Source organism: Gorilla gorilla, chromosome 14 (assembly GCF_029281585.2).
Source record: "Gorilla gorilla gorilla isolate KB3781 chromosome 14, NHGRI_mGorGor1-v2.1_pri, whole genome shotgun sequence".
Lineage (NCBI taxonomy): Eukaryota > Metazoa > Chordata > Mammalia > Primates > Hominidae > Gorilla > Gorilla gorilla.
The window spans coordinates 111939506-111964909 of record NC_073238.2 but is presented as its reverse complement, the minus strand read 5'-3'; the positions used below and the strand labels follow the sequence as shown (position 1 = coordinate 111964909).

Below are 25404 nucleotides of genomic sequence, written 5' to 3'. Positions count from 1 at the left end.
AGCAAACACCTAACTTGTGAAAGTATCTCTGCTGCTAATGGGTTCTCAGTGGGGAAAAAAAAGGACATGTGATATTGAGTCTTCCAACACAGGCAACTGGGTCAGCACATCCAGGAAGGAAGGGGACTTCAGTTCCAGGAAACACCTTGAACCAATCCTTACATTTTCATGCTCTGAGCAACAAAGAGGCTAACCTTTCCTGAGGGACCAGAGGGCTAGAATGGAATGGCAGATATAATGGGAGTGTTTCCTGGACCCAGAGGAAGTTCATTCATTCATTCATTCAGTCAGTCATTCATTTCCAAAAGTTTTAAGCTCAGGAGTTTGGCCCCTGTGTAAGCCAGTTACCATCTGCTTGAACAACCTAAAAACAGCCCGAGTGAGGACAGAAGCAATTTTATCTGTGCCAAAACAGCTCAAGGCATGGCCTATCACGGAGCTCGTTCAAGTGCTTCATTTTCACACATGCACTACATGAAACTTTCCAAATGTAGCCCAGCCCTCCTGTTTTCAAAAGCAGCTACATTTCAATCATCCTAGAAATACTATGATTCCTTTAGTCTGGGTAACATGCTCCAGTGTTTTACCATCTCCTTCAAATGTAAACATTCCCAAATGTCTTTTGTAGAATAAAAAGCCTTCTTGCATTTTGCTAAAAGAACAATGGGATCTTTGTGAGGGATATCAAGCCTTTAAGAATTTGCAGAAATAGTCATGTCAAAGCCCCTGCTCTTTCTAGAATTGCTTAGAGGGTCTATAGCATTCATTGGTGGTTATTCTCTAATAGCTTTATGTCCACCCCAGAGAACTATATCTTATTTATTATGTATTTAATGTATATTTTGTGCAGTGTAGAAAGTACTTTCTCATGTAATTAAGTTACATGAGGTGATCTCATTTAATCCCAAGCATCGCCCAAAGAAGTGGGAATTATTACCCCCACTTTAAAGATAAGAAAACTGAGATTCAAATTGATGTCAAAATCTGCCTGAAGTTGCGCAGCTAGTCTGTGGCAGAGCCAGGATTTGGGTGCAGGATTTGAATGTTCTCCTAACCCCTGTGCCAGGAGGTCTGTGAATAATTTGTGTCAACATCACTGTGTAGTCTAGCAATAAATGTGGGTTCCTAGGCCCCACCTCAGACTCCCCGAGTCAGAATCATGGGAGGTGGGGCCTAGGATTCAGAAGTCTGGGGTGGGGCCCAGGAATCTGTCCTTCTAACAAGCTTCCCAAGAGTATGTGTATCTAACAAAATCAACCTTCGGAGTAACTTGGGAGAGCTTTTGAAATAGGTATGGAAAGAAAATACAACTTCTTCTCCTGGGGTTGGAGTTGGGTGGAGAGGTGAATATAGTCCAGAAATACAACCTTGTACCAGTGGCTACAAATCTTATTCTGGGTTTGTCTGTGGATGTGCTTGTCTTTTATTAAGTTTTCGAGTGGCCCTCAAGGGCAAAGAAATAGGTCAATCCATTTTGTCAGACGTGCTGTACATTTTGTGCAGCCACACATAACCAGAAGTGTCTATCCTACAGCACTCAAGCAACTAAAACTTATTTTACGAGTTAGGACGCTCCAGAGAACTCACAGTTCACGTATCTCACACTTAGTTTCTCTCTGTCCACAGCCTTCATCAGCCAAACTTCTTTGAAGTTTAAATGAAAAAAGATCCCTGGTTGAAGGGATTGGAGCATAGCTGGCCTCTCTTTAGCACTAAAGCACAACTTCATAGAGATGCATATGTTCCCAGGGGAAAAATGCATTCATTTTTCATCACCGTATAAACTTCTGGGTATATTTGTATAGATGATGGACTATGGATTTCTGTGAGTATGACTCATAGCTAATAATTTTCTAGAGAAATGCCTGCCTCAATACTAAAACACTTCAGTCATTCACAAGTATTCCACAAACATTATTTATTGAGCATCTACTACTTATCAGACATTGGCTCAAGTTTAAAATGCATGGAGATTACTATAAGGAGACATTAAAAATATTCCATATGAGATATCTATATTGGCAGGTTGTTATTTAGGAGAAGAGTTATCTAGGCACATGAATTAGCCTTTGCTGATACCCTGTAGTATGAAGGGAAAAGCTAAAGAAAATAATAAACTAACAATAGTACAAAAAACATTTGTATAGCACTTTAGAAAGAAGCAGCAGTCTCTGTATTGCAGTTATGCCTGTGGTAATACAGAGATCGTCTTTGATTAGCAGTGGGGCTGGATGTAGCATCTTGACCCCTCTCCGATACGGTTATTTTGAGTAGAGCAGAATTCATTTCAAGGCAAAGGCCTCTGGAAGCCCCCTTGGAGACGCCTTTAGACCTCACCTCACCACCTTCCTTCACATTTATCTGATGTTTTTCACCTTTCCTGGTAGAACAGAATCATACTTAAGCCTATCAATTTTCAAAAACCATTTTTTCCCAGTGGCCTCAGCTCATGAATCCCCAGCAGGCAGCCTCCATGAGCCAAAAGTTGCCCCAGGTGCCACCAGGCAGCCCAGCACACCTTGCCCTCCAACCTAAACTTGCTTACTTTATCCCTGCCTCTTCTCTGCTCACCGCCATCTCCCCCTTGGCTGCGCTACCTGTCTCCCACTCCCTACCTAATCATTTTCACTTTCCACTTCCCTGGTGCCTTGCAGTTCAGCAGCCCACGCAGCACTCTTCCAAAAAGGGACTTTCCCAAAGGTCAGAGGCGTTGTCTTGGCTTCTGCACCTCATAGGACTGGGCCCGGTCTTCATCTTTATTGAACTTTCTTTAGGATCTGCCACCATTTCCCATTCTCACCTGGTTTCAGGAAGCCTTAATCTATGACACAGTGAATAGCATGATCCTTTGTCACAGATCCAAAGGCACTGAGAGAGGTTATGAGGCCCATACACCTGTTCCAAGGTGCCCTCACCTTGGATGAAATGCTCTTCACTTTGGATTTTTGTGCCAGTGGAAGTGTGCCTAGGAAATTCCCTTCAATGTAAGGCTTTCCCAAGCCTGTGTCGTCTACCATTTTCTAGATTGCACTTGTTTTCTTTGCTATCTCAATTCCTCTATGATTTCAAACATCAGTCTTCTGTGGATGAATTCCAAATATACATTGGGCTCCGCGCGCTACAGAAGCCTAGATCCATACTTCTCAGAGGACATTCCGACTTCAAACTCTTAATGATCAGAGCCAATTTTATTGTCTTCCCCCATCCTCCTGTGTGTTTATGCCATTGGCATCACTGGTTTTTCTGTTTTCTAAGCTGATCGTGTCCAGGTCGGCTTTGACTCCCTCCCTTTCCCTTGGCCCCAGTCAATCCTGCCCATGCTCTTCGTAAGTTGCTCCTGGCCTCAGCACAGCACCTCATTCTCATTGCTGCTATCCCAGCCTATGCCTTCATGACCTGCCTGAGCGTCTGCAATTCTCAGGTCTAAACTCTGCTCATGGAATTATCTCTCTAAAGCATTGTCTGACCCCTCATTTACCTGCTTAAAAATATTTGGTGGCTCTCTGCTGCATTCTGAATAAAGTTTGAAATACATAGGGTGGCATTCAAAGTCATTCACAATTTAGTCCATGCCAAGTACACCCTAGACTGCACTTCATGCTCCAGAAAAACCTGCATGGGTGCTTTTCAGGTGCACACAATGTGATTTTATTTATCCTTCAAGGCCATGTCAGATGTTTTCTCCTCCAGGAAGCCTTCCCTGACTGCCTTACTTGGATGGCACTAATCTCACAGGCACCTTATACCTCCCTTGTGGCATAATACCTTCACCATGGTGATTTATTTACACATCTTACCTGTAATGGTAGAGTATAAATTCCATGAGGGGGAAAGGAAATGGGAAAGACTTAAGAAATAATTTTCTCCTCATCCACTATCTTTCATACATTTCTTTTTCCTGCAAACTTTTCTATAGCCAATGAAAGCTTCATTAAGGAGAACACATTTGCCCTGGCAGAGCAGGTCCTTAAATTAACAATGCCATCAGCTCCTTCCCACTGACAAAGGGTCCCTCACCATGCACAAGGCAATTCTGGTCCATTGTTTTACCAAATCTTCACAAAAATCCTGAGAGGTGGGCACAAGAAACCAGAGGTCCAATGAATTTGGTAACTCATGCTTCCTACGGGACCCCGGGATTCAAATCTGTGTTGATGACCCACAAACTTTGCATTCCTGCCATCCTTAGCCATCCTTATTTATTTTTTGAGATCTGCAATCCCTTGACTTAAACAGACTAACAGGCTAATCTAGGGATACACCGCCAGAAAAGGGCAAAGGGCTTTGTCATCTGCTGTCCCCACACTCTTCCTTCCTTCCATTTGTCTTGATTGCCAAATAGAAAAAAAAAAAAAAAAAAAGAGTCTCTTAAGCAAAGCTTTCATGCATTTGAATAAAATAAAAATAGGGAGAAACAAGGAGATGTTTTGTATATAATGACAAAGTAACTGTTATTATTACTGTCAGCATCATTATTAGTTAGCACTGATAATTTCCTTTCAAGTTTCTAATTTGGAGCATTAACTTCCGTCTGGTCCAGGGTAGAATGATAAGCTGGCTGTCATGAGCCTTCATGGTTCTGATTATAGGCGGGAACAGAGACCACTGCTGGAAGCCCAGAAGGTTCCAGAAGAGAGAAATGAATAAAAAGTGGAGGTCCAAGTGGGAACAGAATAAAAATATAGGACTATCTTCCCACGAACTTTATCTTATAATACAAAGTACAAGGTAGCCAGCTACATTTTAAAAACTTTATTAAAGACAAAAAAAAAAAAAGACCACATATCCTGTATCCAGCTCACTGGATTTTCACAAAGTGAACACATCTGTACATCTCACACCCAGATGAAGAAATAAAATATTAGCCGAGCCCCAGGAGCACCCCCTCCAACCTTTCAGATACCACCCCCAACCCCAAGGGAAAGCACGCCCCTAGGACTACCTAGCTGGCTGTATTTTAAATTAACCCCTTCGTTCTGGCCAGGACAGCCTGTGCTCTTCTGAGAGAAACCTTTTCTTGCAGCAACTGTCACTTCAAAGCAGGGGAAAAATAAAGTGTGTGTGAGGGAGTAATTTTGTGTGTAGGAGAAAAGTGTTTCTAATTTTCAGTCCTGAAAATGTGAGGGGAAGAAGGAATACGTGAAAAAAAAGAGGGAAATAAGTCGGTAAATGCAGTCCTTGCTATGCCTCCACCATTAGGAGCTGGAAGGCTTCCAGCGACATGCCATTTTGAGCAAGGAAGCAAACACAATCGCCCTTCTCCACCCTCCCCAGCCTCCGCCAGGGCAGGTCAGCTCCAACGCCCATCACCGTCAAATTTGCGGATAGGCTGACGGTTATTATTTAACGGCAACATGTTCACTAGAAGGCTGACAGCGTATTGAACATATGGTTTTGATTTTTTTGTTTGTTTGTTTGTTTGTAACCAGGGAGCAAGATGGGGAGCGTCAGAAACCTAACTCCAGGATTTGCTGGGTTCTCCAAACTGTAGCGGGAACCTCACTCCCAGGCCAATGCCCCTCTAGCGTCTGCAGCTCTGGGCCCCAGGGAGGGAGGAAGGAGCCACAGAGGGTTTGGACAACAGCACTGACTGATGCCAGAGCAGGACTCCATTCTGTTAACCTGACAAAGCGCACAGGCTGCGCCGGCATGTTTTTCTCCCACTTTCTACACTAATTTATCAAACTGGAAGGAAGAGATCAGAACATCAAATAAAAATCCACAGCCGCAGAGCAATTAACTCAAGACCTAACATGTACCTGGATAAGGGGACTCACAAGAATTCCGGTATCTACAAGGTTTTAAATGGCAATGTTTTCTAACTTTGTATCTTGGGTTATTGGTCGTCAATGTTTCCAAAAATAATCACTCCTCTCAGTTACATTTTCTGATCAATTATTGAATGAGGTCTGCGTTATACAACATAAATTTCACCCTGAGGGGGGAAAACTCATGCTCTTGAGTGGTCAGCTAGAAAGCTGGCAATTTTTGTTAAAAAGGCAAATTTTTAGCCTGGCAAATCATGCTTGCTGGGTTTATAGGGCATTAATAAAACTAATACTAGTACAGAGGAAAAAAAAAAAAGACAGAGTTTGTGATAGACTAGGGGCCTGGGGATCTCTATGTTAAATATCAACTCAAGTCTGAAAGCTTCAGATCAAGCTCTGGGCCTTCTCTACATGAAAATGTGGTCACCTCGTAGAGAAATGGTTCAACACCCCTCCTCACCCTTCCTTTGTTTGCTCTGCGTGTCCCTAAGAAGGCCTGGGCGGAACTGAGGGAGGAAATCCTTCCTGGTTTCTCCTTCTACGAGGAAGGAGGGCAGGTTAGTGCAGCCTGCTGTTGACTGGAGCTGGGATTAATTAGTTCCTCCAGTGACCTTGGCACCTACTGATGGCGAAGTGTGTCTCTAAGCTGCTGAGAGCCGCAGAGAAACTCGGGAGGACTGAGCGCTACTGCGAAAATGATCGTTGAACCAAAAAACATAGACGATGACGGAAGAAAACCAAAAACGTGTACCTTATCTCTAAACACTGCCCGAGTGTGTTATTCAAATGGTTGATGTGAAGAAATACCTCAATCTATCTCTGCATGTATGTTTATTTAAATCTCGATCGATCAGTCTATTGTCCTTGTGGATAATTTTGCAAGCCAGTGTCCCGTACATTGCCAGGGATTTCTGGAGGGGGCTGTTACCTGTGGTTGGGACTGAAAACAATTTTAAAGCATCCCATCAGGCAGTTGTGGAAGATCATCTGTCCCGCCACACTTTACCTTCATCTATTCACTACCCCCGCCCCCCCCCCCCCCCTCCACTGTGCTCAGGCCTGAACCGAGCTGAGAGAAGTTAAAGAGCCCCACCTCTTTCTCTTATCATAGCTGGTTCAAGGTTCAATTTGAGTCTACAATGGGTCAACACTGCCAGAGAAGCTCAGTGTCTTGGGTTGCATATATAAAGGTATTCTATCATGAATTAGGGAGGTGCCATACTGGTCCTGTCAGAGGAATTCTGACATCTTCAAATACGTGAAGGGGCTCGCCTCCTAAAGAGACACTTGATTTGCTTAGGGTTACTCCAAAGGCCTGAACAAGGATGAAGAGTGCAGGTTACAGAGTCCCATTTCATTTCAGCATGAAGAAGAATTTTCTAACAAAATGTTATGGCTTGTATGCGCCATAGGGTCATGATTGTCCGGTCAATAAAGAAAGATACACAATAGCTGGAAATAGCTTGTCAGGGCTGGGGAAGAGGGTAGACAGGAATTGTGCTAAGAATCCCTCAGATGCCTTCCCACTTGGGATTTCCTTCTAATTTCTACCTTATATTTGTGTTTTTTGTCAGTTGGGTGGATCTCCAAGGAGTGGTGTGGTGGGGCTGTCAGAATCCTGTGTAATGTGAAAAAGTTCTTCCATTGACTCTAATGTGTCTTCCCACAGCAAACCACCATTCTGGTACTTGAGTACCCAGGAGAACAAAGAAGCAGCTAGAGTAGCACGCATTGTGGGAAGTAAGTAGTTAAAAGGACCAAAGCTCTCTGCTGGTCCCAGCAGCCCCAGAGGCAGCCAGTCCCTTTGATCCTGCCTCTTAATTGCAGCCTACTTGCACCAGGGAACTTTAAAGAAAAAAAAAAAAACAGGGAAACTCTAGAGATAGAGCTTGTTTTGTTTCCTGAGGGGATGGTCTTTGTGGTGGCTGCCAGGAAGCTGATACTTGAGGCTTCAAATGATTGGTTTCCTAAGGGGGAAAATAAATAGTCCCTTCCACCAGCTAAGACCCAGGTGTGACTAGAACCCCAGAAATATGAGGTGTCTGTGTGTGCCATTTAGTAGGGGTGCCAGGTACAGACTTGGAAGAGAGAACAGGACATTAGAAAAGAGACCATGGGCTAGCGCAGGAGCATGCAGAGCACTAGAAAAAGAGAGCCTGCTCAACACTTGGACACAGGAAGGGGAACATCACACAGCGGGGCCTGTTGTGGGGTGGGGGGAGTGGGGAGGGATAGCATTAGGAGACATACCTAATGTAAATGACGAGTTAATAGGTGCAGCACACCAACATGGCGCATGTATACATATGTAACAAACCTGCACGTTGTGCACATGTACCCTAGAACTTAAAGTATAATAAAAAGATATATATATATATAAAAGAAAAAGAGAGCCTGAAGCGAGAGCATCAAAGAAAACGGCACTGCACAGGAAGGGAAGTCAAAGAAAAAAGGGATCTCTAAGAATTCTCATAGAGAGCAACAAAATCACAACAGCACAAACATTTCACTTTGGAATAGGTCTTACAGTTGATAACGAGCTTTTACCTATGGTATCTATTTAAGGTGTCTAAATGTTGAGATCCATCAAGTTGTTTAAGTTCATTCAATGTACATGCACGCACACACACACACACACATACACACATAGCGTCACAAGTAAGAAAAAGGTCGACAAATAATCACAGCAAATAGTGGAGATGATGCCCTAGCTATCCTTGGCAATATACCAAGTCCCTTTGTGAGGAGGGACTTCTGGCTAAAACTGAACTCATGCCTGCACAGTATGCCAGTAATTGCTTGTTTATGTCTATTTAACTATTTAGTGAGCTCCACTAACAGTACTTACAACTGTCAGGGAAGTTTTTCTAAAGCAAACCCTTTTTGCTGCAATCCCCAAGTAAGAACTGGTGGACAAGGGCTGCATGTTTCCATCCTGCCATCTTGAGTTTTGCCCCTTATTCTGTAACCTTGGCAAGTAACTTGGTCTTTCTAAGCTTCATTTTCCTCATGAAAAGGTTTAACTGAGTTGATATACATGAAGCTATCAGCAGAGGAGGACTTTCCATATAGTAAGTGCTCAATAAATTCAATAAATGTTAGTTCTGTTTCATTCCTAAAAGGTTATTGGTAAATTAAAAATGCATAAAAATACCGGCCATCTGTGTGTGGACTAAATGAGCATCTGGGTAGGGAAGACTTCCTCTAAATCAGTTTAGCTTGACTCCTGGTTCTAGGAAAGAGGGGGCCACATGTGGGACACACAGGGAAACGAGGCATCTGAAAGGAGGGAGGACAGACAGGGGCACGAGATGGATGACCTGTAACAAGGTATGAGACTCAACAATCAGGCCTGGGCATTTCACTTAAGCTACTTCATTAGACAGCTGTCTCTTCTCATAATGTCTTCATTTCTATTACAAGACTTTAAAACTAGCATTTTTAAAATAAATGCGATGTTAATGGCATATAACCCTTCCTCTCTATCCTTCACATTCTTTGGAGAGAAGGAGGAGAGAATGGCATTATCTACATCTTAGGGAATGAATGTGTCAGAGCTCCTGGACCTAATTCACCAAGGATGTGAGGACGCAAGTAGGCACATCAGACTTCTGGGCTCCAGTTCTGACCACCATCCAGAAGAAAAGGAATCTAAGGCCGGTTTATAATGCATATATTCCTTAGGATAAAAAAAAACAACAACTCTGGAGCGGACAGATAAACACAACAGCCTTCCCTGAGGGCAGTAACCAAATCTCCTGGGGAAGTTGTGAGAGTCTGTGTCCACTGAGAAGATAGACGTCTCAGGAATGGGGAGATAGCCAGAGACAGGCTGTGTGTAGCCACAGAACTGCTTGCAGCTGCTGAAGTCCCTGCCTTCATGCCTTCAGCCCCAGCCACGTTGGTGCAAGGCTGGTGGGATATATCAGTTCAACCTCAGCTTCACTCTGAGGCTGAACAGCCTGGAAAGACCTGCTGTGTGGAGGAGGTAGGTCCCAGTCTCCAGACTGCCAGAAGATCCTCCAAGGAGCCATCCCAGACCCAGTGATCTGCTGCCACTCACATTGTGGCAGTGACACTTCCAAAGCAGCCATTGTATTCTGGAGCCTCCTGGATGAACATCAGCTTTATCACCTGGAGCCTGTTACAAATGTAGAATCTTGACCTCAGCCCAGCCCTACTGAATCAGAGTCTACATTTTTAATGAGATCCCCAGGTGATTCGCAGGCACATGAGAGTTTGAGAAGTGCTGTCTTGTTACTTATGGTAGGTGTCTGGTGTGACGGCATCAATCTATTTGCATACTTCAAGTACTTTCTCATCATGAAAGGCTATTTTCTTCAGAGGAGTCCTTATGGCTGGGTTCAATTGAGAACTGCTAGAATCAGAAATAAATGAATCCCCAGGGTCTTTGAGAACAGGATGACCAGTGTCAAGTGATATCTCCAATCACTCTGGAATTACTGTTCTAACCAGTAACATCCCCAAAATATACACATTTTGAGAGATGGATGCAGAAGTATTGATAATTATTGGTTTTAAATACTCTCTCTGCTTATTAGTGAAGATCGACTTTTAAAAAGTCAACTGTATATACGAGAGATACAGCTACGAAGGTTCCCTTATCTAATATTCTGTGGCTCTAAACAAGATTCTGAACCAATATTTGCCTCCAAAAGGACCACAGCCAGAAACCCTTGCCAGAGATGAAAAGCTATGTGCAGGAGAGTAGTTCAACCCAGGAGACTACACTGTTTTCTTATGGAATCCTGGAGACTAGGCTATGGTGCTTAATAGTATTGGTTGTTCATTTTTTAAAAGCAGTTTTGCTCCTTTGTGGGTATTTATTTTTCTGATTCTTTGCTAGCTCTTATTCTCTTTTGGGCCCTTGCCATGTTCCCCAAGATTCATCCTTCGTCATTGCCTATCTCTGTTCATGCTGCCTTCTTTCACGAGGTGTGAGCATCAATGGCTTCAACTACGGCTTCAACACAGGTGTGTCTGAGCTTGTATTTGTAGCCTGTTGTCCAGGCTGTTCTTCATTCCCACATTGTCAAATGTTTATGAGACATCTCCACTTAGATGTTCCATCATTAGCTAAAAACACCATTCTCAAATCTAAAAACTCATCATTGCCCACCCTCCTTCAACCCTATTCCCATTTATTGGTCCCTTTTTCAGACCACTCCCATTTCTGTCAGGGTACCATTGATATCACTCCTCCTAGAATTTCTGCAATGGCGTGACCTCAGCTCACCGCAACCTCTGCCTCCTGGGTTCAAGGGATTACCTTGACTCAGCCTCCCGAGTAGTTGGGATCACAGGCATGTGCCACCACATCCGGCTAATTTTTCTATTTTTAGTACAGATGGGGTTTCACCATGTTGGTCAGGCTGGTCTCAAACTCCCAACCTCAGGTGATCCACCCACCTTGGCCTACCAAAGTGCTGGGATTACAGGCGTGAGCCACTGTGCCCGGCCCAGCTTCACTCTTCTAAGTTCTCACTGCCTTCTATTATTTTTCCTTCAAGATGCCTTTTGGATTTGCCCTTTCTCCTTCATTTTTCATGCTAATGCAAACCTTTTCCACTTTGTACCTGGAATATTGCGAAAGTTTTCTAGCCGGTGACATCACTAGTTACAAATGTTCTGACCTCTAACCCTATCTTACAAGTCCCAATTGAATCTTTATAAAGCATTAGATGTGATGTTATAGGTAAGGAAATTAAACTCTTCCACAGGGCCCTTCAGCTCATTCATATCCTGACTCCACCCCCTCCATCTAACTTTATTCCCCACTGCACCCTAACACTTCATCCCCATCTCCAAGGTCAAGGTTCCTTCCTGGCCACTACACCACATCATGCTATTCCTCCTTCCTGAGATTTTGACCACCGGCCTCTCCAAACATTTTTGATTATACATTCTTATCAGAATGTTTTTTTTTTAGATCAGAAACAACCATTAAGGATGGTTACTTTATAAATATTATTCTTGCATAACCCTGCGAATATGTTACACACATTATCAAACATCCATGAAAACTGACATTTTTAAAGGATGAGCTAAATAATATATAAGATGGAAGTTCACCTATTTCCTTGCCAAGTGAATAATCTTGCCCTTGGCCTGGGGTGTGGACATACCACATTAGAGACATGGATCCAGACCAAATACATCCACTCAGACCCAGAGGAGGCAGCTCTTCCTGTGGGAAGCCTTATCTCTTACTCCCACCCAAACTGAGCTCCACTTTCCTGAACTCTCAGAACACTGAAAATTATATGTAGTAAATCATTTAGACAATATATATTGCATCAATACTTTAAGTTTGATTAATTGAAGCTTGCATCTAGGATGCCAGAAATTTATAGATGTTTAGAATAATTCAATATCTTAATTAAAAATATTACTGTCTTCTCAAAATTGCTTGGGTTGGGCTCTACTCAATTACACAACATCCATTAAAAGAAAACTCCAAGTCAGACTGATGTTTAATTTCATTTATCTCATTAAATATCACATGTGTGGATTCCCAGAGGTTTGAGGACTACTATTTCTACTTTTGTGGCCAATGAGACTTTTAGCACATTGCTTAACCTTACTCAGTTTGAGTTTTCATTGAATCTGTAAAACAGAGGGCAAAATGTGACCATTAAAAGAGATAATAGGCCAGGAACAGTGGCTCACACCTGTAATCCCAGCACTCTGGGAGGCTGAGGCGGGTGGATTACCTGAGGTCAGGAGTTCGAGACTACCCTGGCCAATATGGTGAAACCCTGTCTCTACTAAAAATACAAAAATTAGCCAGGTGTGGTGACACACGCCTGTAATCCCAGCTATTTGGGAGGCTGAGGCAGGAGAATCGCTTGAACCCGGGAGGCAGAGGTTGGCAGTGAGCTGAGATAGTGCCACTGCACTCCAGCTTGGGCAACAGAGTGCGACTCTGTCTCAAAAAAAAAAAAGAGATAATAAATATAAAAACTGAAATGATATATACATGTAAGATATATATATGTTACTATCACTAGTACACTCAGTATTTGCATATTGTAATGTAAACTATATAAAGTACAGCTGAGAGTTTTAAAATAATTAATCCCCTACCTCCACCTTGAGGTTTTTTTCTGCAAATGAATTATTTTTATGTTCTCAATTTCATTCGTTCAGCTGAAAAACATAATGTCACCTACCTATACAGCTTGGGGGTCTTATGGGCCTGAGTTTAAATACTTGCTCAGCCAAGTATTAGCTGTGGGATCATGGCTGTCAGAGCTTTTCAGAGCTTCTCTTCTACTGGCCAGCTGGGGATAGTATTAACTTTGTGGGGCTCTCCTGCTCTTCTTAGGTTCAAATTTTAATGAGATATGTATGTGAAACAGCCAGTTTCTAACACATGCCCTTGAAATATTCATTCCCCCCCCCCCCCCCCCCACTCCCTGTAACCGGCTTAGGAGAACTCAATGAGATGCTCTCATGGGAAAATTGAATGCTTTGAATTTTGGTCTCCTTGTAGACTTTGGTTTTTCCCAGACCTGCAGACCATTCATAATTACGCATGGATTTTCTGTTCTAGAAGCACCTTACTGCTGTGTGACCATCTGGGGTGCAGAGCCAGCACAGGTTTTGTGCTTGAATGCCTAGCAGTCAGAGCTGAAAAAGCAAAGCGAATCAACCTGTCTTCTTGCTCTTCCTTGGCATCTAGGCTACCAATGGTCCCAAAGTCCAGTCTAAGTGCACACGCTGCCCATGAAGGCATTTGGGGACAAGCATGTGCACCCGCAGGGACAGTTCTAAGTTTTTCCTGTCCTTCAAAATTCAAGTCAATTAGCTGCTGGAAAAAAATCAATAACTCCAAGTTTTAAAAATCCAGTTTATAATGTATCTCCTCCAGCAGCTTTACCCAGCACATCCTTGCCAGAGTGCCCTAAGTTTAGACTCCCACTTTTTAACTTTCTATTTGAACTGCTAATTAAGATAATGCCTGTGAACGCCCTTTGTAAAGTGTAAGAAACTACACATATGTTAATTCTCCTTCTGAAGACATTTGAGTGCTTAACCATCCTTATCTCATTTGTAAATATCTTGTTTCCTTGCTATTGTGGATTGCAAACGGCTGCAGCATTTTCAGTGTTCTTGACTCCTCCCTTTTTCCTCTGAGGTCATGTACCACCCTGGAGCTCTTCTACAGCAACCAGCTTGCAGTCAATGCCCATAAACCTTGGATCTGCCCATCTGTCTGCCAAGACCCATGCCTGAAAAGAGTTCTATAAACATGGCTACATCCTCACCCTCCTCTCTCAGCTCTCCCCCAGGCTGCATCCCTGAACCTCGCAGCTTGTCTGTGCCCAGAGAATACACACTCACTGTGATGTTAGGGTAAAACCAACAAATAAACCCAAAACTTAGTGTTTCAAAAGGAAATAGGTTTTTTTTGTCGTTTTTTTTTTTGTTTTTTGTTTTTGTTTTTTTGTAACTCTGCTTTTAAGGAAAAAGGGGGAAAGCGAAATTCTGCAGAGTCAGGAAACAGGTTTCCTTGCTAGAGATAGAGACAGTGAGATAAAGGCATGGGGCTTCCCCCACACCCTGCAGCTCAGAAGTGTGGGACAGGAGTCTAAGACTTCCTGTTGTTGGCTGGTATTTACAGCTTTTTAGATGATATGTCCATTTTCCCCAGGCACTTTGGGGCCAAAACTCAGTGTGCTGAGACTCAGAAATTGCTCTCAGTAGCTTCATATTTTGAATTTTTTTTGCACCATTCTTATCTATCTATTGCTCATCTGACATCTTTATATGTTATTTAAACAGTACTTATCTGGAGAAATATAACAGAGGTCAAGAAAGTACATACATACAGATATCTAAAACTCAAAACTCCATCTCTTGTTCTCCCCCAATCACTAAAACTGCCCCAAGCCTAAAATTAATCTGATGGTTAACAACACTAAATTAATATTTGCCAATAAAGTTATTCAAGTCTTTGAAACTTACAATTTTGCATCATTTATTTTTGTACACACACACAAAGGCAGGTATTAGGTTACTGAGTTGGGTTTCTCACCAAATAGCAAAAGCCAGGGAAGCCCAGAGGTGTTTAATAAACACTTGTTGACTGATTGATGGAATATACTACCTAGGATAATTCAGACAATGCATTCTTTGTCAAAACACTAAGGTAAATTATTCAGTCCACTTTTATTACCAAGCGTTTCTGCTGTATTGAGGAGGGCAGGCCAGCCCAAAACTCGTCCATCAGCCTCAGAGCTCGGGTTTACAAAAGAAACCCTTAGGCCTTACCTTTCACACCTGTTTTTACTCTCAGCAGAGGAGGCCGGGACTGGTCTCCATAAACAACTGTGTAGTTGGAGCCGTGCAGTTGGAGGCCCAGGCCTGATGCAGACCCAGCCACGCAGCACCTTTGGCTCTTTACTACGAATATTATCACGGCTGCAACAAATAGTTTGTGCACATTTTTAAAAAGAAAAAAAAACTGAGAAGAGTATAAAACTGGAGGAAAAAAAATAGTATGTTAACTAATTTACAAAGCCCAGTTAAGTCTTCCTGCCTCATTCTTCTGAGAGAAACCAAAGCATTAAAATATCAAGCTCTTTGCTCTCCCCAGCAGTGGACATCCATGCTCATCCAGTTGAGTCGACCCTTCCGGAAAGGATGCCTGGGCCCATGACACCTTTACTTCTCTTTGCAGCTATTTCCTGCCTTTCTTTGCTAGGCCTTTACCTTGGGTCTTGAGCAGATTTTGTGAACAGGGCGAACTGTCCTCTCCTGTTCTGCCATGCCCCAGGGCAGGGTTCTGTGCTCGCCTGGCCTGACTCTTGACCTGCAGCTCTCTCTGGGCTTTCTTGCTTGTTGATTTTTATGCCCACACCTCCCTACCTTTTTATAACCCCCTTTATCTCCACTGCCCACCTGTCCCCTAGAGTTGCCAGGTTTCTCTGCTTGGCACAACCCAGCCAGCTCTGACATGTAGCTGTACCTGAAGATGGTAAAGGCCCCCAAAACTATGTTTTCAACAACCAACATGTATTGTAGTTATCCACCTTTTCCCGAATCAGAATCCTTCACCCCTTGCAATGTTGCCAAACTATTTCTATGTTGATAATCTGTTTTGTCATTTTGGAAATGTAAACAAATCAGTATACCTTCCTTTTCATCTTTTTCTTGTTATCGGTAGGAAAGTACAGGAAAAAAGGAAGAGAAAATGCATGCGAGATTGAACCTACTTATTCTACAATAAGGAATTCTCTTAAGCTCAGCATCTAAATCCTCTTTTCCCAATTCTTGCTTGGAATCTTGAGTACCTGATCTTGAATTTCTATGGCGCTCCCTGAGCGCGGGACTGGCTGGTAGCCATGTGATATTGATTTGTTTTCACCATAGCAACGGCAAATTGAAACAACTAGCAGAGAGAAGACAGGCTGTTAACCAGTAAAGCTACCTAACCAGTATATTTCACAAGCATATTTTTCTCCTTCCCTCTTGTTTTTTCTCTTATTTACTCCACTTTCACAAATTTAACACAAAAGTCAAAGGAAAAACAGCGTTAAATGTTTTGGGCACTACAAGGCCTATGGCCAGAATAGTGTGCTTTGCAGAGCTTCTAGTATATTAGACTAGATCGATGGAAAAAATGCAAACAACAACGCTTTGATTTCCTTGGAAATTTCATTTGTTGAACTAAGAATAAGTATCCCTAAAAAATTTACATGAGCACAAAGTAGAGTGAAGGGTTTTGTGTATATGACTATGTATCTTAATACTCTAAGGCGTTTGCCAACAGTTTCTTAATACCGAGGTTTTATCCCTTTGTACTTTCAATAGCTCAATGTGCCAAGAGACAAACAACTTTTTTTTTTTTTTGGTAAAAGGTCAAGGTCTCAAAATGCTAAATGATGAGGCAAAGTGTAGCAAGTATGATTCAATTCTATTAAAAGATAGAAAAATTAAGGTAGGCACTTGCTCAAAACTACGTGAGTAGTCAGAGAGGAGACACAAATTAGCTTTGGGAACTCCCGAGAACTCCAATGTGCTCCAGTCAAAATCTTTTTTAAAAGGTTCCTTTGTAAACATTACCCTTCCCCCGATCTCTGTGACCAAGGTTGCCACCTGTGACATGGATTTGCAGCCTGCAGTATTGTACTTCCCCTGCTTGGGGCCATCTGTGCTAGGACATGATGATTTTTCTATGAAAGCAGCTGTTCTCACCATCACAACCAGCCTTGAACTTGGTGGCACAACCTGGATCCTAAATAGTGGCTCTGGAGCAACTGGGAATAGGGCCCCGGGGACCATCCACCCAGGTGGCAGCGCTGGGCTGCACCAAGGGTGAGTCAGGCCAGAAAAAAAGCTTTGCCCTGCTCCCTGCTGCTTTTTGCCAGCCCAGCCAGAAGCCCTGCAGAAAACCTGTGCTGACCGGCCCGACATGTGGCAGGTACAAGAAGATGCCCTATTTATGAGGGGACAGGTTTACGATTTACAAAAGACAGGCAAAAATATAAAGACATAACTTAAGTCCTGCCAGTGGGGAGTTAGAATGTTCCTGGCCAGGACATAAAGAAATATTCCTCTCCACAAGCTCGAATAAAGGAACACACAGCAGAAATAGTTGGGGGATGACGTCAGAAGTTCTGGGCTAGTGTCCTGCACTTCTCCTTGAAAGTAAAAACAGTGGGTCTAGAAGAATCTACGTGGCATTGCCCTTATTTAAATGAGTAGTTCTACTGCTCCTTGCAAAACAAGTAGGATAGCTGAAGAAACTTCCTCTTATTTAAAGATTATAAGAATGCTCCCCCTGCCTTTTTTAAAAACCTTATTGTCCCCAAAACACACACATTACCCAATTAACAAATAGCTTTCCACTTAACCTTTGCCTTTTAAAGGGACAGTAATGTTTCTTGTAGAACATTCAAGGTGGTGGTGGTTAGGCAAGTCAGATTTTTTTCTTCGCTTCAGTGCTTGCTAACTATTCTAAAAATGTTACACATTTATTGTAAACACATGCTTCCGAGGCCTAACAAAAAAGCACAGTTTCCTCATGCCTGGCAGAAATTTAAAACGGAAAAGGGCAGAAAGAATTCTTTAGCAAATATATCCTTTCCTTCTCCTGGGCCAAGTGTGTTAAAAATAAATCTTCTCCATCATTTCTCACTGCTGCTTCTCAGCGAGAAAGTTGATATGGTTCGGCATAGTGAAAACACAGCTTTAAAAGCTAGCCTGCCCTCATTAAATTATTCTGCTGGCTGTGTGTTCTCATTAAAAATGCATAAAGATCAGATAATTGCAGTAAGCATTATTAACCCAGCTTTACTTTTGAATATAATGGTTCCACTTTTAAGCTGGAAACAAAGGCTCAGACATGCCAGGAAAAGAAATGTAAACATTGAACTACAGTATCGAAAACTTGCCAGAAAGCTACCTCTTGCTAGGTTGTTTAAAATGTGCTTTTGAAACTCAATTAAAGCTGTAGCATTGTAGAGCTAGGTAGGTCCCTAATTTTTAATAAATAGACACATACGTTTGGCCAAACATTCAACCGATGATTATTTACCATGAATTTTTTTTTTAATCCTTAATTGCAAGTCTGTTTTCAAATAATAGGATCCATGTAAACTTTATCTATTTGGGAACTAGCTATGGCAATATGACAATTTTTCACAGCAAGAAAATAAGATTGCTCCAAAGAATTCAAATGGTTTTTAAAAAATAATATAATAAATGAATCGATTCTTTGCATAAAAACTCGATTTCTTGCCTCACCCCAAACAGGCGGCATAGATTCAAGCTTTGCCATTTCTTTTTCTCAAATCAAAATGTTACGTAAAACTCCAGGGTCCCCCGCAAGTATTACAATTGAATTAGTGGAATCCAGTTTCCCTGGCTCCCGTAAGCAGCACACATGGAATGCAGCATACTGCAGCAAACTCTTTAAACATTCAAAAAAGGGGGGCGATTCTCCTACCTTGTTTAGCTCTGCCTGTCCTTCCCATTTACAGTAACCCCAGGAACATCTGGCAGAACCAAGTGGCCGAGGCTTCTCCACCGCATCATGAGGAAGAAACTTCCATGTAAATAGTTCTCATTCCCTGTTTATTGTACTCTGAAAGCCGTCTGCCGTATCTGGAAAATTTTACCTTCAGATGATGAAGCAAAGACAGTCTAAACTCTGTTGCTGTAAGCTGCAGCCCTTCCTTCCGACAAATCCCTCCCAGCCAGGGCCAGCCAATCCCCAGCCAGCTCGTCAGCCCTACTCGTCTGAAACTGGCCCTAATAGGATGACTGACACAGTAACACAGCACTTGCAGTGTGTAAAAACAGTGCATCCATACTGATGAAAGAGGAATTTCCCTCTCAGAAGAAAGCAATCATAGCACCAAGACAAAGTGGCACATAATTGGCAGAGCAGAGAGAGGGGTAGCTCAAGAAAACACCCTTGAAGACAGCCAGCTCGAAGCCAGGAGCTGCACCGTGAACACTTGGGAAAATGTCAAACTCCGCAGATTCCAAAGAAATCCAGGTTGTACATGAAACTGAAGTCCTTGGACTATCTGACAAAGCGTATGTATATGTTTTTTAAAGGAAAAATAATTCAACGTCAGCCATGGCAGTTAATACCTTACAAAACATTTAGATATTTCCATTATTGAGGAAGAATGTGCTAGCCCAAGTGCGTATTCAAAATCAAAACATGCTTATAGCTCTGGCACACACAGGTTTCCTGTATAACATCTGTTATTGCAGTCGTTAATTACTGCGGCCCATTTATCTTTCGTCTAAGTTTTCAGACCACTTGGGACTTCGATTAGGGAATGCTGGACAATAAAACTGATATCTATACACTACCCTTTTCTACTCTTGGCAGGCACCCACGAGAGGATTAGGTGTGCCTTAACCATCTTAGATGCCATTTGATAAATACTGTGCATTGGCTCACATTATCGTTAATGAAGCAATGATTATAGGAAGATGTTTACTGTTGAATACAAGGGGTACGTGATCCAAGGGCCCCCATGAGGTGCCATTCCACAAAAGATGTTCTAGGAGGTGCTGGAGTTTCCTGAGATAAAGCAGAAGAAGAGAAAGTTTAGGAAGGGTTATTTATTTATTTATTTATTTATTTCCCAGTCTACAGCATTTCTGTATGCCTTGAAAATAAAAACTCAAAAACATATGGCATTTAGCAAACACAACAAGCATACATTTTCCTCCCCTAAATACCACATTTTGAGAAAAAAAAAAGTATGATGATTACATGACGAGACCAAGACAGAACAAAGCCCCTATTCACCTGAAAGGTTGAACCCAATGCACGATTTTTATAAGCAACTGTTCAGCGCATCTGTAATGAAGCAACAGAATGCAATGGAATGCTTTCTTTTTATTTTGCCATTGCATCTTAAAAACATAATGTTTCATATAATTTCTAGGCTACTTTCTTCAATAACTACCATGCTTTATTCCCCTCAGTTTTTATACTTACATTCTTTGTCCTCCCCATGTAATTCTATCACATATCCTAACTTGCAGGCTTTCATCTACTGTAATGCTTCTGGAAATTTAAATTAGTTCTGTGGTCAAACAGATACAAACTACTTTTAATTATTAATATACTTAAACAGATTTGTGATTCTCCTCTTCCTCATCTCCCTCTGATTCTGTCTTTGAAACTATCATTCCATGAATCCCATTCCTGAAACTTTAGTTATCTTTGACACATTCCCCCATTCTCAACCAATGAAACTAAGCCTTGTTGATTTTCCCTCCCAGGTAGGCCAGAACTCTGACCTATTACCTGGAAAACACAAATGCTAACAAGACAGCCTCTGGAACTCAGGCCTCCTCATCTTCAAGCTCCCTTGTTGCCAGACGGGTTTTTTTAAATCATGTAAAGTCATGTTCCTTTCACATTCAAACCTTTCTCTCTATAAAATCGGAATTATAGACTTTCAAGGGCCTTCATAATCTGGGCTCTCCCTTTCAACTCAACTTTTTCTCCACTGTTTTCCCAAGTGAACTTCCTGATGGAGTCATGCTTATTTCTGCCTTACTCAATCTTTAGACCTCAGCTCACCTTTCCCTTTATTCTGTCTTGTCTTCTGTGGCCACATTACCCTCTCTGATGTTCTCCTGTGAAAGCATTCTGTATTGTTTATGGTACCAGACGCTTTGAAACCCTTAACAATGTAGTCTTCTGTAGTTAGCTTGCCTGAGTTGATTTTTCCATCTCAGAAATCAAGGCTTGTGTCGTATATTAATTAAGATAATGCACACAAAATGTCTATGCAGTGACTGGCACATAATAAATGCTCACTAATGATAGCCATTCTTACTGGTATTTCCAAATGCATTGTTCATTGCAGTTAGCAAAATGCCATGCACAAACTTGCTGACTTCATGATTCCTGTCTCAAGAATTGATATCATATTCATCCAACTGCATGAGCTAAAAACCTGGCAGTCATTCTTAACCCTCCTTCTTCAACCACCATTTGAAATCCATTATCAAAGTCTTTCAGGTTTAACACCTAAATATTTAGAAATGTTTCACTTTGCTTCATCTCTACCAGTGGCTTTGTCCAAGCTATCAGTCTTTTATCATGATGATTTAAATAGCCCCTTAACTGGTCTCCTGAATATATTCTTGACCCCTTCAAACATTTTTTCACACTTCAGTCAGAACAGGAATTAAAAAACAAAAGTCTAATTTTTCCACACTCCTTTGTGTAAAACCTTTGCTGTGGACTGAATTGTGTCCCCCTAACATTTATATGTGGAAGTCCTAGCCCTCAATAGGAAGGTATTTGGAGATGGGACTTCTGGGAGGTAATTTAGATGAGGTCGTGAGGGTGGAGTCTTCATGATGGGATTTGTGTTCTTCTGAGACACCAGAAAGAGGCCTGTTTCTCTCTCCCTTTGCCATGTGAAGACACAGCAAGAAAGCAGCTCTCTGCAAGCCAGGAACAGAGACCTCACCAGAACCTGACCATGCTGGCACTCTGACATTGGACTTTCAGCCTCCAGAACTATGAGAAAACAAACTTCTGTTGTATAAGCCACCCAGTCTATGGCAGCCTGAGTTGACTAAGACAACGTTTAACTCTCTTTAGATTGCTTTTAGGAAAAAGATAAAAGCCCTCAACATGGCCCATGAGGCTCTGTGCCATGTAGCCCCTGCCTGCTTCTCTAGCTTAGTCAGAGGCCGTCTGTTTGGGGAACCCTTCCCTGACCCACAGGATGAGTTCAGATCTACTTCTTGTTTTCTCTCATAGCCCTGTGAACTCCAGAGCAGTGCATCTCAAATGTTAATGTGCATGCAAATCTCCCAGGGGTCTTGTTAAAATGCAGATCCCATCTCCATAGTTCTTGGGTGGATACTGAAATTCTGCTTTTCTAACAAGCTCCCAGGTGACACTGATGGCTCTTGTCCACGGACTATTCTTTGAGCACCAAAATGTTTATAGATGTTGTTTGCTTCATAGCACTTATTACAGGGGATGGTTATACATTAATTTGGTTATTATTATTTATTTACTTAAGGTCTACCTTCTGAGCCAGACTGTTGGCCTCAGAAGTCACAATTGTCTCTCCAACATCTAATCTAGTATGTTCGTGGCACATGGTGGAGGCGCTCCGTAACGCATGTATGTTAAATGAATTAATTGGTGGGTACAATGTCCTACAGATCCAAGCTGGACTTAATCTTTTTTCTTTTTTCTCTTCTTCCTCTTCTTTCTCCTTTTCCTCCTCCTCCTTCTTCTTTCCTTCTTTTTATATATCTACATAAGTTCCTGGAAACTCTGGATAGAAGCTTAATTTTTCCTGAGGTCATGACATGCTAACTAGAAAGCAGAATGTTTGAGAAACTAGAGAACAAGTAGCAAGAAGATATCAACTATATTCAAGTAAAGGAGGTGGCCAGAGGAATGAAAATACAAAACAGTACCTTCGAATTTGCCCAGTAGAAATTGTCAGTTGTCTTGTACAGTTTGATAAATTCGAGATCTATCACTCCATCCTTTTCTTTTGACCTCTAGGCCCAGTTTTTTGTTTTTTGTTTTTTTTTGAGACAGAGTCTCGCTCTGTCGCCCAGGCTGGAGTGTAGTGGCGCGATCTTGGCTCACTGCAAACTCCGCCTCCTGGGTTCACGCCATTCTCCTGCTTCAGTCTCCCAAGTAGCTGGGACTACAGGCACCCGCCACCACGCCCAGCTAATTTTTTATATTTTTAGTAGAGATGGGATTTCACCGTGCTATCCAGGATGGTCTCGATCTCCTGACCTCATGATCCGACCTCCTCGGCCTCCCAAAGTGCTGGGATTACAGGCGTGAGCCACTGTGCTCAGCCGGCCCAATTCTTCACCTAAATGTACCAGAGATGACTCATTTTTACCTTGTCCCAAACTAAAATCATTTTTTATTTGATCATTTCCCATTTCAATAAGTGAAAGCATCATTTCTCTTACGTTTCCCACTTTGGTAAATGGAGCCACCATCTTTGATGCCTAACTCTTTATCATCACCAACAACCAAATGGTCCCACACCCTGTGAATTCCTGTCTCTGGAATCTATCCACTCCTCTCCATCTTTACCGTTGGGCCCCTAATTAAACCCCTCACCACCTTTTACCTGTTCCTTACCTCTCTGCCTCCAATTTTGCCCCTCACCTTTCACTCCATTTACCACACCTCAGCCAAAATCATCTTTTTAAAAATGTAAATGTTATAATGCCATTACATGCATAAACTCACTCCATGTCTCCTCATTATCTTCCAGAGAAGTCCCCTACCTAGTTCCCAACTATCTTCTTTCACCCTCCTCTTGAAGTCACTTCCTTCCTACCTTTACATCCAGTATTATTAAACTAACTTTAGTCCCTCAGGTGTGTCATGTCTTTTCTAATTTAGAGCCTGGATTCCTTCTTCATGAAAAATCTTCTATTCCTTTCACACCCATCTAACATCTTTCTATCCAGCAACACCCAATGTACACATCACCTCCTCCAGGAAGCCTTCTTTGACCACCGTGACTCTCACGGCACCTTGACATTTTATTCATCATAACAATTGTCACAGTACATAGTAAACATGTCTTGCTTGTTTATGTACCTCGCTAGAATCTATGAGGGAATGAACCATGTCTTTCCTATTCATCAGTTTATCCCCAGTGCCTAGAACATGCACTGCATAATAGCAGACACTTACTGAATAGTTGTTGAATGGATAAACTTGGAAATGGCACTGGTAATAAGGTGATAAAGACAGTTACAGGGCTTAAGTAAAAAAATTGGTAGAGAAGCCATAGAGACATATATACTATATATAATGTATAATTATTATATATTATATGTGTATTATATATTATATGCATACTGTATATTATATGTATATATCATATATTATATACAACACATATGTGTATATATGTATATATTACATATTATATGTATATTATATATGTATATATTACATATTATATGTATATTATATATTATATGTATATTCTATATTCTATAATATGTATTATGTATATATTATGTATTATGTATACATTTTATATTATGTATATAATATGCATATTATACATTATATGTGTATTATATATTATACTCTATGTATGTGTAAATATACTACGTATGTAATAATATATATCCATGCATGCACACACACACACAAGCACACATGCATGAATTTAAAGTTGGACCGGAGAAGGAAAAGAAGCAATGCATTAAAGCTGAAAGGCACAATGCAGTTATGAAGTAATCTCCTTTGCTGGGCATACCAAAGTTAGCAAGCTTATAGTCAAGGAGAAAATTAATGTTTGATGATGTTTAAAATCATGGTGATTTCCTGAGAAACAGAGTCTCCCTTTGAATAGAAAAGGATAGGTGTCTTAGGACAGATGGAAGTGTTTGGTTTACTGGAAGAGATGGCCTGGTCCCTAGAAAGGAAGAAAAAGTTGTTCATAGCGAGAGAGAGATGAGACAGAAAGGTAAGTTGCTGACGGGCCTGGTCTGTGATTATTCAATCTTAGGGCTTATTTCTCTCTCAACATTATGTTTCAAGCCTATCCCGCCTCTTTGTCCTTTAGTATGTACTGTTATTTTTTACTTTTTTTTCTAGTTATTTCATGTATAAACCAAATCATAAGCCCCTTGAGGGTACAGACCTTGCATTAAAGTACTTTTTGTCATCCACAATGCCGAACATGGAGTGGTGCTGAATTCATTTTGGTTGATTGATTTCTATTTAGGATTCTGGAGAAAATTTACATACTTTCGAAGAGATTAGTATTTTTTTAACATGTTGGTTGAAAATGCAGCAGGGAATAGAAAATTGGTTTTATAATTTTCAGAAAAAAAGTTATAGTGTTTTTTATTGAATTTATCGCAAGAAATGTCAACTGGTTTTTAATTTTTCTCCAGTAGGTCTAGAGGCAGAAGATGGGAAAATTAGGACTAACATTTTCTGGGTTAAGGAAAATAGGAGGAAGCAAATTGCATAAAGCCTGTAAATGAAATCATGTGTGAGACTCCCTTAGCATAGAACACGGTACATAGCAGTGCTCAATGTCTGTTAGCCACTATTTTTACTGCTACTATTATCATTATTAACATCATCATAACC

The 25404-nt window shown here is 41.5% G+C and overlaps 1 protein-coding gene across 8 annotated transcripts in view; it reads right to left on the bottom strand.

Annotated features, from left to right (window-relative positions):
• The window catches only part of MBNL2 (muscleblind like splicing regulator 2), a 173751-nt gene extending 154525 nt beyond the window's left edge, over window positions 1-19226 (bottom strand). For 7 of the 8 annotated variants that reach the window (XM_031001266.3, XM_031001265.3, XM_031001269.3 and 4 more), the window contains exon 1: window positions 18745-19222. The gene's annotated coding sequence lies outside the window, so the exon portion shown is untranslated. Of the gene's footprint in view, window positions 1-18744 lie in introns of all 8 variants that reach the window. The other variant, XM_031001270.3, reaches the window with a different exon arrangement.
• Between the last annotated feature and the right edge of the window lie 6178 nt (window positions 19227-25404).